Source organism: Furipterus horrens, unplaced genomic scaffold, assembly GCF_987537825.1.
Source record: "Furipterus horrens unplaced genomic scaffold, mFurHor1.1.pri manual_scaffold_6, whole genome shotgun sequence".
Classification (NCBI taxonomy): Eukaryota; Metazoa; Chordata; class Mammalia; order Chiroptera; family Furipteridae; genus Furipterus; species Furipterus horrens.
In genome coordinates, this window is record NW_028327176.1 from 169,536,827 (window position 1) to 169,551,385 (window position 14,559).

The following is a 14,559-nucleotide window of genomic DNA, read 5'->3' on the forward strand; positions in this document are numbered from 1 at the left end:
TCATTTATTTAGTCTCTCATTTGTTTGCTGTGTCATTCCATTTGTCCATCCAGTCCAATCTAAATGTTGCAAGTGTTCCCAGGATGTGTAGCTTTTTCACAGTCACCACAAAGGAACATAATCCATAAGTAAAGGAAAGGCACAATACCTATTTGATAAAACCAACCTCATTAAAAACAACCTACCTAACATAGTTAAAATACTTATATGACAGTCTCTGGTAAGAAGAGAAATGTACAGGTGAATTGGGGAAGAGATGGATTGACTTCTTTAAAGTAGAATACAAATATCTACAATTGGACCAGTTTTTAAAATTTTTATTTAAAGATTTTATTTATTTATTTTTAGAGAGAGGGCAAGGGAAGGAGAAAAGAGGGAGAGAAACATCCATGTGTGATTGCCTCTCATGCCCCCAACTGGGGACTTGGCCTACAACCCAGGCGTGTGCCCTGACTTGGAATCAAACCATTGACTATTTGGTTCGCAGGCCATACTCAATCCACTGAGCCACACCAGCCAGGGCAGGACCAGTTTATTTATTCATTTACTTTTTGAGAGAGGGGAAGTGAATGAGAAAAAGGGGGAGAGAAACATCAATGTGTAATTGCCTCTCACATGTCCCTAACCAGGAACCTGGCCCACAACTCAGGCATGTGCCTTGACTGAGAATTGAACCAGTGACCCTTTGGTTCACAGGCTGGCACTCAATCCACTGACCCACACCAGCTAGGGCCACTTTTTTTTTTTTTTTTTTGAAGAAAATAACAATGCATTCTTATTTGCTAAATGCTTTGAGGTTTCCAAAAGAAACGTTCAATACAACCAAATGAAGGCATCATGACCAGAGAAAAATAAACTATTCATTTTGGAGAGATCGATTAAGTTGTCCAAGGTGCAAGAGTACATTAACCTGCAACATAGATAGGTTTTGTGGTTTTTCTAAAGAGTTCACTTATAACTCTGGTAGTTAAAACGAGAATTTTTGAGGATAATAAAAATGTTCTCTGTCATGATTATGATGGTGATTATGTAAGTATGCATTTGTCAAAATGCATCAAACTTTATATATTAAAAAAAAAAAAAAGAAAACTTTGCTGTACGCAAATTATAGCTCAATAGACCTGATTTAAAAAAATAAAAAAATCGGGGCCACTTCAATTCTTTCCAGTTCCTCATTTAGCCTCTCTCCCACAAGTATTTCAACAGGGATTTGTTGAGTTTGAGTGTTATGTGGGAGGGGCTCTCCAAGCATCTGGTAGGAAGCCAGTGCTAGGGCCCTTGTCCTGATTCTACATACTGGTTTTAAGTCCTGCATGTTTATTTGGGGTGAAGAAGGGATGGCTAATAGAAACTATGATGGAAGAGGTTGTGATTAATTCCTGTTCCTCCTCCTCCCCACTATATGCCACCTCTTGGAAATGTTGCCACAGTCACCTAGTCTATACTAGGTTCAACTAAAGGTCCTGTGAATATAAGCATCAGTAGTTTCTATCACTAAGAAGTTACAGTCCAGTGAAGAAACACATTGTGATCAAAATGACACTGTGTGTGTGTGTGTGTGTGTGTGTGTGTGAGAGAGAGAGAGAGAGAGAGAGAGAGAGATAGATAAGCATTAACCTCATCTTGGTTTAGAGGAGTGGCAAGGTGGCTTAGAGTGGGTCAGGGGGCCCACAAAGTTTTCCATTCTCCTCAAAGAGTTAATGTTAATGCAGAGCATTAAAAAATGAGTAGAGATCAGTCTGATGAAGAAGAAGTATAGGACAGGGATTCTGACCAGATCAGGTAGCCTATTGTTTTGGACTATATTTTGGTCATTGCAATAATAGAGAAGTGTGTTAAGTACAGTGTGTTGACTACTTAAGGAAAAGAAGGCATCTCTTATCTCATTCTTACCTCAATTTTCATAAATAAAGCTGCCTGCAGATAGGCCCCAGTGACTACTATTAACAAAATGTCTCCTTTGCCAGGTGAGTTAATACAAAAGAATGAAAACTACTGCTTATGCCCAAAGAAGAAAATAACCCTTGAACTCTGAGAACATATTATTTGCATATTGGACTTGTTTTAATTTCATTAACTTATTGACTTACCTCCTCTTCTCATTAAACATCCTTATTCATTTTTGCAGCCCCAGAATACAGTGGAGTACCTGAGCTATGCTAGGTGATCAAGGAATGGTTTTCAAATCAATTAAATAAAAAGCTATGTAGAGCTACCATCAGGGACCTTAGCACCAGATAATTTAAGAAATTATTAAATACCTTTGAGATTTTCAAACCATTAAGTAAACTCCCATCATAACCAAAGTGCTGAGCTCTAGTAAGAGCAAATGACCCTCAGTCCTTACCATTTCCTATTTAAGCCTCAATGACATGGCTACCCTAGAAGGATACATCATTTTTTATGGAAAATTCTAATATTAAGAAGAATCCCTTGAATCTCTATTTGCTTTTGCATAGTGTATTCACTTTTCCTCCCATCAATACTGTTTAAACTATAACACAAAGAAAAAATCAGCTAGGTAAGACTGACTACCAATATACACATGAAGTGAAAGTGTGATAAAATGATTTGGGAGATCTATTTAATAACCTCCAGTGTCTAATTTTGTGACCTTGTACAAGTTCCTTCAGTTCATTGAGCCTCCAGTTTCTTTCTCATCAGTAAAATAATCATAATAAAGTGCATCTCATAATAAAATGCAATTGGCCATACTAGATTATATATGAAAGTACCTTGCAAAAAATAATAAATAACTCTACATTTTAGTTTTACAAAATAAGAGACATACATTGCTGTAACACTTTTTTAGAAAGTTTATATTTCCATAGCTTAAAGTGTTTTTGTGTGATATGTTTATTTGTTGAATGAAATGTAAAGATTTTTTAAATTGCATTCTGGAAAATACAAGAGATAATAAATAATAAGATATTTGTCTAATGGCAAATATCCCTAAGGAGAAAGGGACACAAATAGACCACATCATAAGAAATGTTTTACATTCCTCTTTAGCTTGGATGACTTGATCATATGCTTAAAACCAGCCACAGCAGGAGTGATGTATGTAATTAGGAATTAGGAAAGCTCATTGAGGATTCTGGGTTTGTTTTCATACAATGTGAAAAAAAATTTTTTTAATATAAAAATTAGAATGCTTTGGTTTTACCAGATTCAATTTAATTTATGCATATACCAAAGAAAAAGTTAAAAAAGAAAAAGCAAACCTAAAGTATCAGTTAATTATATTTTTTTCTTTGAGAGAAATAATTATGTACAAACACAAAGAATCAATACCAGGATGGATTCACGACATTTTGCAGAAAAGATGCAAGTAGCAATGGCTTGTTTTCCATTTTGTAGATGAGACTAAGTAAGTGTCACATACTTGTAATTTGTTTCCATTCTCACTGTGCTAAAAAAGAGTCATTCATTTTATAAATAGACAACTTCCTTATAAAGTCAGTATTTATCAACTGCCTTCTTCTAATTGGCAAAAAGGTAAAAAAAAAAAAATGTCATGTTAACTGACTTGACACTGATTATTGAATGTCAAGTATGTGCTAGTCATTACACTTTTAAGAAAGATAAAGCAGTAAAAAGACTTGCATTTGTCTTGGCAAGTTCAATTTGATAGTAACATTTAATTCATATTTAAGGCATTCAGCTTTATTCTAGGGAAATGGCCTTAGTTAGATTACCAAATAAACTCAACTTTTATTTATCTCTATTACCTGAAATATTTTACATACAATTACAAAATTTGGTTCCTCCGTTCAAGAGAAGCTATGACGGCTGATTAAAAATTCATTCTGCCTTCTTATATCTGTTACTTGCTCTTTACCTGAGCCCACTCACCCGCGCTGCATCCCCCTTTTCTCTCTTTGCTTTTTTCTCTCATTGGTTCTATATTATGAAATGTTACTGAACATATTTATTATATAGCCTCTTTTGACACAAAGACATAAAGAAATTCTCTCTTTCTTGTGGCAGTGTGACAACATGCAGCCCAAGGGGACAAATCAATTTGTTAGTAATTGCTCATTTGAATATTAGCAATAATTCATTGAACAAAAACTGAATTTTACAGCTTTCCCAGATTTCACATTTATCCATTCAGTTCTATTCCTTTGTTTAAATTATACAAAGAATTTAGAACTTCCAAAGACAGCTTATTTGAAAGAAAATATAGTTTTGTGAGCTCCTTTTTGATCTGACTGTCCTTATTATAGTGCTACTTTGTGTCCTCAGTCAGGGTATTTTCAGTGTTGTAGCAAGACTTTGTCACTGTATAAATCTCCTTGATGGAGACCTGGCAAACACATGAATACACACTTCCATATGCAAACACACATGGATGCAGTCACTGGGAATGAAGAGAGCAGATATGCAGAGCATTCTAAAAAGGTCATTATTACCTATGAATTGGCTTGCCTTCTGAATGACTTTGAGAATGAAGGAGAAACTCTAGATAGCAATGGATATTACTGCCTTTTTATAAGATGTAATTTTTTTGTGTTTTTAGTGATTCTTCTTTTCTTTTCAACACTCATCCTTTCAACATAATTTCTGAGGCTAGAAGATCATATTTTCAACTTGACTTGTCCAAAAGAGGTTCATTAGCTTCTTCTCTCGGTACAGCACAAATGAACTGTGGTGTGGGAGGGTTGCTCTGGTCAATGTGTCACCATGCTGTGTATGTAATGGAATAGGCTATTGTGACTAGCATTGATTGAGAAGACGTGAGGGGAAACTGGTAACCTGTCTCAGAGTCTTGTTTTCTATAGTGTATAAGCATGATCTTTGGCTTTATCTCTATGTGCACCATGAAATTAAAAGCTTATTTTTATAACACTTATGTAACAAATTTGTTTGAGGATTTATGGCTACTCACTATGATGACTCTTCCCCTGCCCCCAATACTGATTACAAAATCAGTCAAATAACCTTTTCCTATAAATAACCTTGTTAATCAAAAGACATAAACTCATCTAAACCTGATTATGATAGTGATGAAGAATTTGATTGAATTTGAGTCATAAGGTTTACATGAATCTTTCCATGAGTATATAAAGTAAAGAGGTCTACTGGTAAGGAGTTGGATGGAAAGTTCAGACATTTCCAGATGGATTGGAAAAATAATTTTAGTTAAAAATATGATAACATTCTGAAGAGAAACTGGCTACTTTGGTAAGTTATGTGCAACCAAAAGTCATTTGAATTGTGAAAAAGCAGACATTGTAAATGATTAAATGCATTTTAGTGAATGTGTTTCTCCTTTAATTTGACTTTTTCTTGTATGCACACTATCTTGTCACTGAAGTACAAACTTGACATTTGGATGGAAGCTGGTGAGCACAGTGGAGGAAGACTAATATGTTTTTCTAAAATTCTTCTGTTTATTTATATCTAAAAAAATATGTATTCTTTATCTAGCCTATCATTTTATATTTCTATTTTTATTTTTTAATATAGGGTTTTACTAGACAGTGCTGCCTAGAATTTCTTTTCAATTTTGGCTGAACAGAGTACCAATATTTTAGCTTTTCTGGAAGGGCTTAAAGTGTATTGAAAGTGGAATGGTCTTATTTTAACACAATTTGTGCTGTTTTTATAACGAAATGGACCATTGAAATGCTTTAAAAATGTAACACAAATTTATGCTTTATTAAGGTACTCTAGATACAAAATAAACATGAAATCATAAAAAAAAATAAGGATCTAAAGTAAAACTTTCCACCTATTTGTAAGGGTCTTTGTGCTAAGCTGTATTTATTTAGTTTATTAGGTGTATATCACCACTGTTTGGATGAAAAAGTGAGACAATCTACATAAAAGACCTAGGTTTCTCCTCTTCATCTCAGGGAATTGATATGCATAGTTAAGTCAATACCATAATAATAATAAAACAGTGAGTTACTGCACTAGTGACTAATGGAGAAGCATGATGATGCCTGGGTTTGAATGTCTCTCTACCACTTCCCAGCTATGTGACTTGGGACACCTTATTTTGGCCTTCCAAGCTTGTTTCCCATCTTTGAGATGTGATAATAGTTCTATCTATGTTTTTTTGAGTCCTTAGAATAATGTAAAGATGTACCATATGTAAGTTATTTAACAGGGTACATGGCACACTCCAGGATATCAGTAAGGGTTGGCTATTATTGTTATTGTTATCTTAAAACATGCATAGAGAAGGTTCTCATTGAAACCAGTGACTATGAAAGAGCACACAGCACATAGAAGTCAGGAAGGGTTTTGGATATTCTGCCAGGTGTCAGACAGTACTGTCACAGGGCTGTGGACTTAGTTTACAAAGGAGTCTGAGGGTATTAACTCAAAATAGCCACCTGCAAATAAGAATTTTTCTTGAAGACTTCTGTTTTATCTTTTGAAAAATGCATGCAAATTTTGTATTATATTCTATAATATATGCTGGTAGGTGTCAATGTAAGAATAATGTGTCTCCGTCACCTTGCATTTCAAGTATTCAAGTACAATTTCTTTTCTTGGGGGCTGAGACCTACTTATTCTGTGGCTTCTGGCACTTTGTCCTTTATTCCAGATGGCAAAACACAAGGGAAAGATGAGAAAGGAGAGACATGTAGGCTGGAGGCAGGAATTTCAGTTGGGTCTGGAGGTAACTTTAAAGAAAAGTGTTGAATGGAATATTCTAGCACCATCTACCACAGTGGATACTATATCATGAGTGCTTTGTACAAGCCAGACACTGAGTTAGGCACTTTATCAATAACTCATTAACTACTCACAGTATCTCTGGGCACATGCTATTATTATGCGCATTTGCAGAGAACATTGCCCTGAAAAGATGGGAGTCCAGAGGCAATGCAATCATTCAGCAGGATGCAACTGGTCACCTTTGGGTGTGATAATAACTCGGTTCAGCAGGGTAACAATACAAAGTTTTAAAAGCACATATTTCATTATTTCATTTAACAAACATGGGTTATATGCTATTTACCTCATAATGGAAGGTTGGCAGGCAATTTCAGGGCTCTTTGGTAAGTGTTAAGGAGGTAATAAGCACAGGGTGTCCAAGGGCCCCCCTGCAAAACAAGCCTTACTTTGGGGATCTAAAGTACCTTTAATAGACAGATTTTGTGGGAAAAAAAATTTCACTGAGTAGATGCAGGGCATGGAAGCAGACTGTGGTAGCTAAAAGCCAAAACTCTGGAGTCAGACTACTTGAGTTCAATTTCTCACTCCTCTGCCTGCTAGCAGTGTGATTTTGGGCAAGTTACTTAACATCCAACCCTTAGTTTCCTTATTTGAAACCAGAGATAAAAGTAACACTTGCCTTACAGGGTCGTTGTGCAGATTGATATGAGTTAATATATAAATTGTGAAATAGTGCCTTGGCCCTAAAAATTTGTATGCAATTATTTGCCTGTTACTATGGGAAGAGGAAAGAGAACAAGTTATGAGTGCAAATATACAAGAAGCCGATGTTACAATCATATTGGTAAATTGGTTGATATTTTTGAGGTTCCTCTCACTGTGATAGACTTTGCACTCTCACCTTGAATGTTAAGGCCAGGACAAAACCTTAAAACTTGGTAAGGGCCAAGGGAGTAAAGGAAATGACTGGACAGTTGGGCACTGCCAGGAACTGAGTTGAACGGGCCTTCTGCAAAGGGCACCTGCTACTCAGCTCCAACCAATTATTGCTACATAGAAATGTCAGTCCAATAATAAGAGCTTCTGACAGTTCAGAGAAGCTGCAAAACAAAAACTCTCTATGAGACCAAAAAAATTGCCTGTAGGCTGTATCTAGCCTTTTCAAACCCCTTCTAGGTTCTCTGTTGCCTTAGGGGATATATATGTATATATACATATACATAGATGTGTGTGTGTGTGTGTGTGTGTGTGTATATATATATATATATATATATATATATATATATATATATATCTCACAGCTTTTTCTTTCGAGTTCTCCACAACAATGAGGAAAAAAGAAAGAGGTTGCTGAACCCTAGGAGCCAATTTCAAATAGACTGTGGTTTTTTCAAGTCTGGGCCCCTGAGTAAGGCAAGCTGGGGTGCTCCCTAGACAGGAAATCCCACTCCTATCAGTCCATTTTCTACCTCACCCCCGAGAGCATGCATGTGTGTAGCTGGTTATTCAATGTCCCACAGATGGTGTTATTTATTACACTTAGGTGTCAGGGAACAATTCATATGCAACACATATAAATGAGTAGTTTCAGTACCATTCAGACTCCTATTCTTTCATTCTCAGATATATTTTACAATATGGAAGAATCAAATTTAGCTTAAAAGGGATGATATTTATGATAACTGCTGCCCAAACTAACATTTGTGGCTGTAATTTCAACCAACATTCATTCTATAGTCACTTATTGAGCATCGACTGCACGCTGCTCTCCTCATGCTCTTTCATCTGGTCCCCCTGTGACAAGCTGTGTGAACACGTTAAGGTACAATGAGTGGCAGTGAAGGCAAAGGGGCTCATGTGGATTTGGGGGCACGCAATTTTGTCCTAATCAGTCCATGGCTTTAGCAAATGAGCCAATCAGCAAAACCTCATTCAGAAAACTGAACATCAAAACTGACCATAATTTTATTACTATGGTTTGAGTAGAGAATAAAATGAACCACCCAGAGGTAATTATATTCACTCTGGGTCTAAAAAGAAATCAACAACCAAACACAGCTTGAGAATTTTATACTGTTGCCTTCAGCTTTTCCTTATTTGACTGAGTTCTGTAACTCCATAAATTTGAATTTCCTGGAAAAAAATAAAATAAAATAAAACTTAATAGCCAATAATAATGACAACATTTTTCCTACCCAAATTTACATCTTTAATATGTTTTTTGAGAATACACTGTGTTTTACTTTTCCCTACCATAACAAATTCAGCCTCCTGTCTCTCCACTGCCTTGTCTCAGCTCAGGAATTTAATTTACATTCTAAGTAAACACAGTGCTGACATGAGACCACGCACGACTCAATGACTGAACCCTTGAGACTCAGCTAGCCACATTCAATTTGAGGACCCATGATTCATTTCTACTGTAAATGAGCTGTGCCATTCAAGACAGCCATATAAAGGAACAAAGGAAGAGAAATAACTTGGCTACTCGTAACAGGCACTATCACAGTGCTAACATATATCACGGCACAGCCCCTGTTCTTGTCTTCAATTAGTTTTTCCCTACACAGAGTCTCTTCAAGTCTTCTACATCTTGGGACTCAAACTGCATAATTTTTTGCTCATCTAATTGAGTGGGAATCCTTTTCCTTGGTAATGGAGAGCTGTAGAGCACTACAAAAATGCAAATACCTTTAATTTTATGCAATGTGCTGTTGTCTCCTGGGGTGAGTATTAAGACTTTCAATGGGAAATGACACTAACTGGAAAAACTTTATCTTTTTCAATTTCTGTTTTGTTCTTTTGCATTGAGCCCATTTTTTTATACCATACATAAATATTTTCTCCATGAGTATAGAACACATACACTATTTATTATAAGGATTAAAGTAGTTGATATGTGTAAATGATCTATAACAGTATCTGGAACATAATTAATAGTCAAATATTTATCATCATCATCATCATCACCATCATATCATCAATATAAACTTTCCTCTAGAGTTTTATCACTTTGTTTCTATAGGTTGTATAATTCCAAATAATTTCCCTCCTCTTTATCACATGTAACTCATAGACGCTTCCAGACTGGGGCTTGGTCAATGTATCAGCAGATTTTTATTGAGTATAAGGCACAGTAACTTGTAAAATATTTGAGTTTTTCTGTTTTTTTAATTTTTCTCTGAAGGAGCTGATAACATGTTAGAAGAATAAGACAAAAGCTGAATTGAAGTTTTGTTAAAAAGCAACAAAACCAAAATTATTCTAAGGCCATGTGTGATCAAGAAAGACAAATGAGTGGTATAGAAAGGGTGATTCTGAAGAGGAAATAAGCCCTACTTATTAGAGTCGGCTGAGAAACTCTTAAGGAAGTGGTGGGTCTCAGGGTAAAAATTGTAGAGAATTTCATTTGGCGTGAGAAAGGATTACACCTTGAGATATTAATTTGTGCATTTTCTAGATGTACTCTCCCCTGTGGTCATTTCCTTTTTCTCCGGGCACAGTGAAGCAAAAACAAAGTAATAGAAAACTTCATTCTAAGTGGGAGTTTTTTAAGGTACATGGAGCAGAATTTTATCTTTCTCTTTAAATATAACTGGATCTGGAGAAAAGAGAGGAGAGGGCTGATGAATCATTGAAACTGGAGAGGGGAGAGAAGGAAGGGGCAGGGAGCAAAAGAAGAACCTTCAATCTATAAGGCCAGGGAGCCAAACAGAAGCATATTGCCACAGGTTAATGAGGACCCTACAGAGCTTTTGAATGATGGCATACTCTTTCCCTTCCTGCTCACTGACTGTGAATTACTTGCCATCTTCATGTGCTCAACTCCTGTAGGTCCCTTTCCTACCTCACCCCCAACTGAGTTGAAGGGGGCATGGACATCTTAGGAGGAGAATGGATGTCATGAAGGATCCTCAGATTGAAGTAGGACCCAACAGGACCAGTTGGGAATTCCCCTTTGAGTGAGGACTTTGGTAGCCACAGTGACCATAATACATACAGAAAAAAGCAGGTATAGGAACTAGCCTCTAATCCATTTAAAGGAGGTAAGTTGGAATAATTCTTAAGTTTATAAAAAGTGCCACCAACAATTGGGCTGTTAACCTATATACAGAGTCTGTCCCATGAGGCAGATACTATGTTCAACACACATAGAGACTTGAGACACCCCGTACTCCATTGACACACTCTTTAGTAACCCCTTTAATCTCCTCTTTTAACCAAATCATAAAACACGTTTCTTTTGGGATTGCCTCAAAGAATTAGTACCATATGGCTGTCCTGGGTAAGTGAAGAAATTACCAGGTAGTGGTATTAACAACACAGGATTTCAGGATTGAACTGGTAGTGTTGTCTTGTAAAGCAGATGATTTAACAGCTGCCACAAGCAGAAAGAGAAGAGCTGAGAAATCTTTTACTTACTTCTGGACCTGTATTCTCTGGATAAGATTCCAGCCAACTGAAAAAGTTCATGAGTCCAATGAACATCCATCCATCTACCCATCTATTCATCCACCCACCCATCTACCCATCTGTTCATCCACCCACCGACCCATCCATCCATCCATCCATCCATCCATCCAACACAATATTTACTGAATGACTACTCTTTACTAGGGATTCATCTAAGAGCAGGAAGTTTCACAGTGGGGAAAAAGAAAAAACTCCCTGGTTTCACTGTGCTTGTACTTTAGTCAGGACAAATAAACAAAAACAAAATAAATAGGTGTCAAATAAAGGAAATCATGGAGAAAAAGAAAATGGGGAAGGGGCACACGCAATTTCAAGGCTGGTGGAGGGAAAGCTTAAGTTCTTTTTAAAAAAACGGTCAGGGATGGCCTGTCTGAGAGGGTGCCTGAGTTAAGGGCTGAAGGAGCCACGTAGGTACCTGAAGTGTTTCAGCAGGTGAACTGGCCAGTGCAAAGGTCTTGAGCTAATTTATGGTACATGAAAGCTATTGTATAGGCAGCAAAGTGAAATTTCCAGAATTTCAATGACTAACAGATTTATAACAGCAAAATACACATGATGAAACTTTGGTCAAGAAAAATTTACATCCATTCTATGTGGGTGTAAATTGCCTACTGGCAGAAAATACTTTTAGCTAAATATTGACTGATTTTTCTACATAGTACTATACTTTTCTTTGGAAATAGAATTCTAAGTCATTCCAGAGGGATTGGCAGGTTCTCTAATACTGGCAGGTGGTGATGACGGCAGTCCAGGAAAACAATTCTGATTGCCTATTGACAAATTAAAACAGAAATTGTCATGACCTGACCTCACTCTAATGTAAATCCTTAACTACCAGAATAACAAGGAAGCTCTTCTCAGTGCCATGCCCTCTTCCCAATATCCTGTATTAGATTTACATAGTGTTGCAATCTTTCATGGAGGTCAGTACTCACATATTTGGCTTTTAACTGGCATCATTAATCAATGTGACAGTAATCCAGAAAGATTAGCTATCACCCTAGGGCAAGTGGTAGGAAGCAACCTTGTTAAGGTGACACTTGATTGCAGAGTTTATTCATCCTTATGCACTTGACATCCTTGTCAAGTCTCATGAGACCTTTTGGAATGGCTCTCTTCAAACCCTTTCTCAGCCTCAATGCAATAATAACTGGCCTTCAGACTAAGTGAACATCTGAGATATCGAGAGACTTCATATCATACTTCTCAGCAAGAAACAATCATCTTCATCTGAAGCAACATTCCTGGTGCTAGCAGGGAATTTAGTTTGAGTGTTTTTATTTGTGGTGCTACAATTGCAAACACATTTTTCTTTTCATAATTGTAATCTGTGTATTAGAACAAAGTAGGCTAGAAAGCAGGGCAGAACTCAGTCATCCCTACTGTGAGCCAGTTTTGGGATCTACCAGACCTCCTAGTTTTGTAGTTAAATTATCAGTGAGCGATCCTATAATTTATTTCTCTTGGTGCCTGGAATGTTTAAAAAGAACCTGTGTTATATAAATTACACATCTGGCTCTTCGCGGGCTCTTTTCTCATTATTTTTTTCCCCATAAGTGAAGCATTTCTGTCTCTGTGTTTATGTGGGTGTGTAAGTGAATGGGCAGAGCTGTGAATCAGAAGACAGAAGATGGGCTTTTTCCCCACCCCCACTACATAGTTACTGGAGGTACATTTCTCCATCTTTAAATTTATCTCTCTCTCTCTCAATTTTCTCATCAGTAAGAGGATGTTTTTTTCTTAAAAGGATTTTTGTAGGGATAAAATGAGCCTATATATGTGAAAAACATAGACTCTCTAAGTATTATCACAGTTTTAATACATTGATCATGAGTGCAGACAATCCCCAACCCCAGTTAACCCCAAACTGCTACGCACCAGCTTTGGGAAATTCATTAAAAAATTACCGCAGTTACTCCACCAGGGTGAAGAGGGTATGTATTATGCAAATAGCACATTACCTGACAACAGCTCAATACATAGCAGTATTGTGATTTTGAGGGGATGTGGGAGCATGCCAAAGGTCTGAACAAGCCAGAGCCCCAGCAACCCAACCTTGGGAGACTTCAGGCTTCACTCAAAGTCTGCGACGACGAGGGTAATGGCGTGGAAGTCTCCCGTCCCCAGGGGCTGTGCATCCTGCTGCTGGCTCCGGTGTTGGCGGCCCGCCCTTTCCTGGCCCTGGCCAGGACACTCGGACTTCGGAACTCCCCAGGCAGGCGCCAGGGCGGAACCGGAGCAAGGCTCCTTGGATAACTCCACCCTCAGAAATAAATTGCAATGCCGAACTGCAGATTTCATTCATCTTAACAAAGGATACTCCTATTCAGTCTGATTAAAATAGAAAATGGACTTCCTAGGAATTATCAATGTGCAGTCATATTTGCCACACATTCGTATATGTGAGAAACCTGAGGACCAGCGAGAGATACTATTGGCAGGTCAGTGCCTGGAATACTTTCCCTTCCCAGGTGTTTCACACCAGGACTGTTGTCTGTGATCACCTAACTCAACGTGAGGGACTTGCGCACATTATAGGAACTCAAAAAAAAAAAAAGCCAAGTTCTTTTCTTTTTCCAATCTGTGCAAATTTATTGTATAGTACTTAAATAAACTGCACACGGCAAAAACTTTTAAATTATAATTTGGTAGTAAATCAGTTATTAGCATTTTATTTAATCTACTGTTGGTTAGATAAGGCCTCGATTCCACATGCACAAAAAATAATCGTATTAAGTATGTAGACCAAAAAAATGGGGTTCTATAGATGGTCACCTCACAGGCTGATCTGTTCATAAATTCCTAACTGGACAGCTTATGGTGCTGGTAATGCCCCAGGTATATCACTTTTTTGGTAAATGTTTATCTTTGCCTTAAGTGCTGTGCATTTTTCTTGTAACCACCCCCAAGAGAACACCTAACCTTGTTAACTATACTGTAATCCAATCCCTGCCTTACTGTCTTCCACCTTTCTGTAATGATCTTCCTTAATCTCAAATGTATAAAAGAAATGGAAAAACTGTTCTTCTCCAGAGCACTGGAGATCTTGCTTCCCAACAACCGTCGTCAGTTTTGGCTCAAGCAAACCCTTATGCAAATTCCCTACAGGCTTGGACATTTCTTAGGTCCACAAGTATATTTGAGCAAACATTTATGGAGTGCCTGCTCAGTGACAGGCACTGTGCTTGGCATTGAGGATGCCCAGCGTGTGAAGTGGCTGAGGGTGCGGCGCAGCAAACCAATATTTTTAATATGTAAATAGGAGAAAACTCAGCAGGCAATGGAAGCCAGAAGTGGCACTTCCAGTCTGGAAGTTCAGAGGAGACTGCCCTGGGCCTGAATCTGGTCTCAGAGGATGAATGGGAGCGGCCAGCAAAATTGACGGAAGGGTGGGGAGAGAGGGAGGAGTCTCTGGTTGGGTGAATAGCAGGGGCCACCGCATGGAGATGG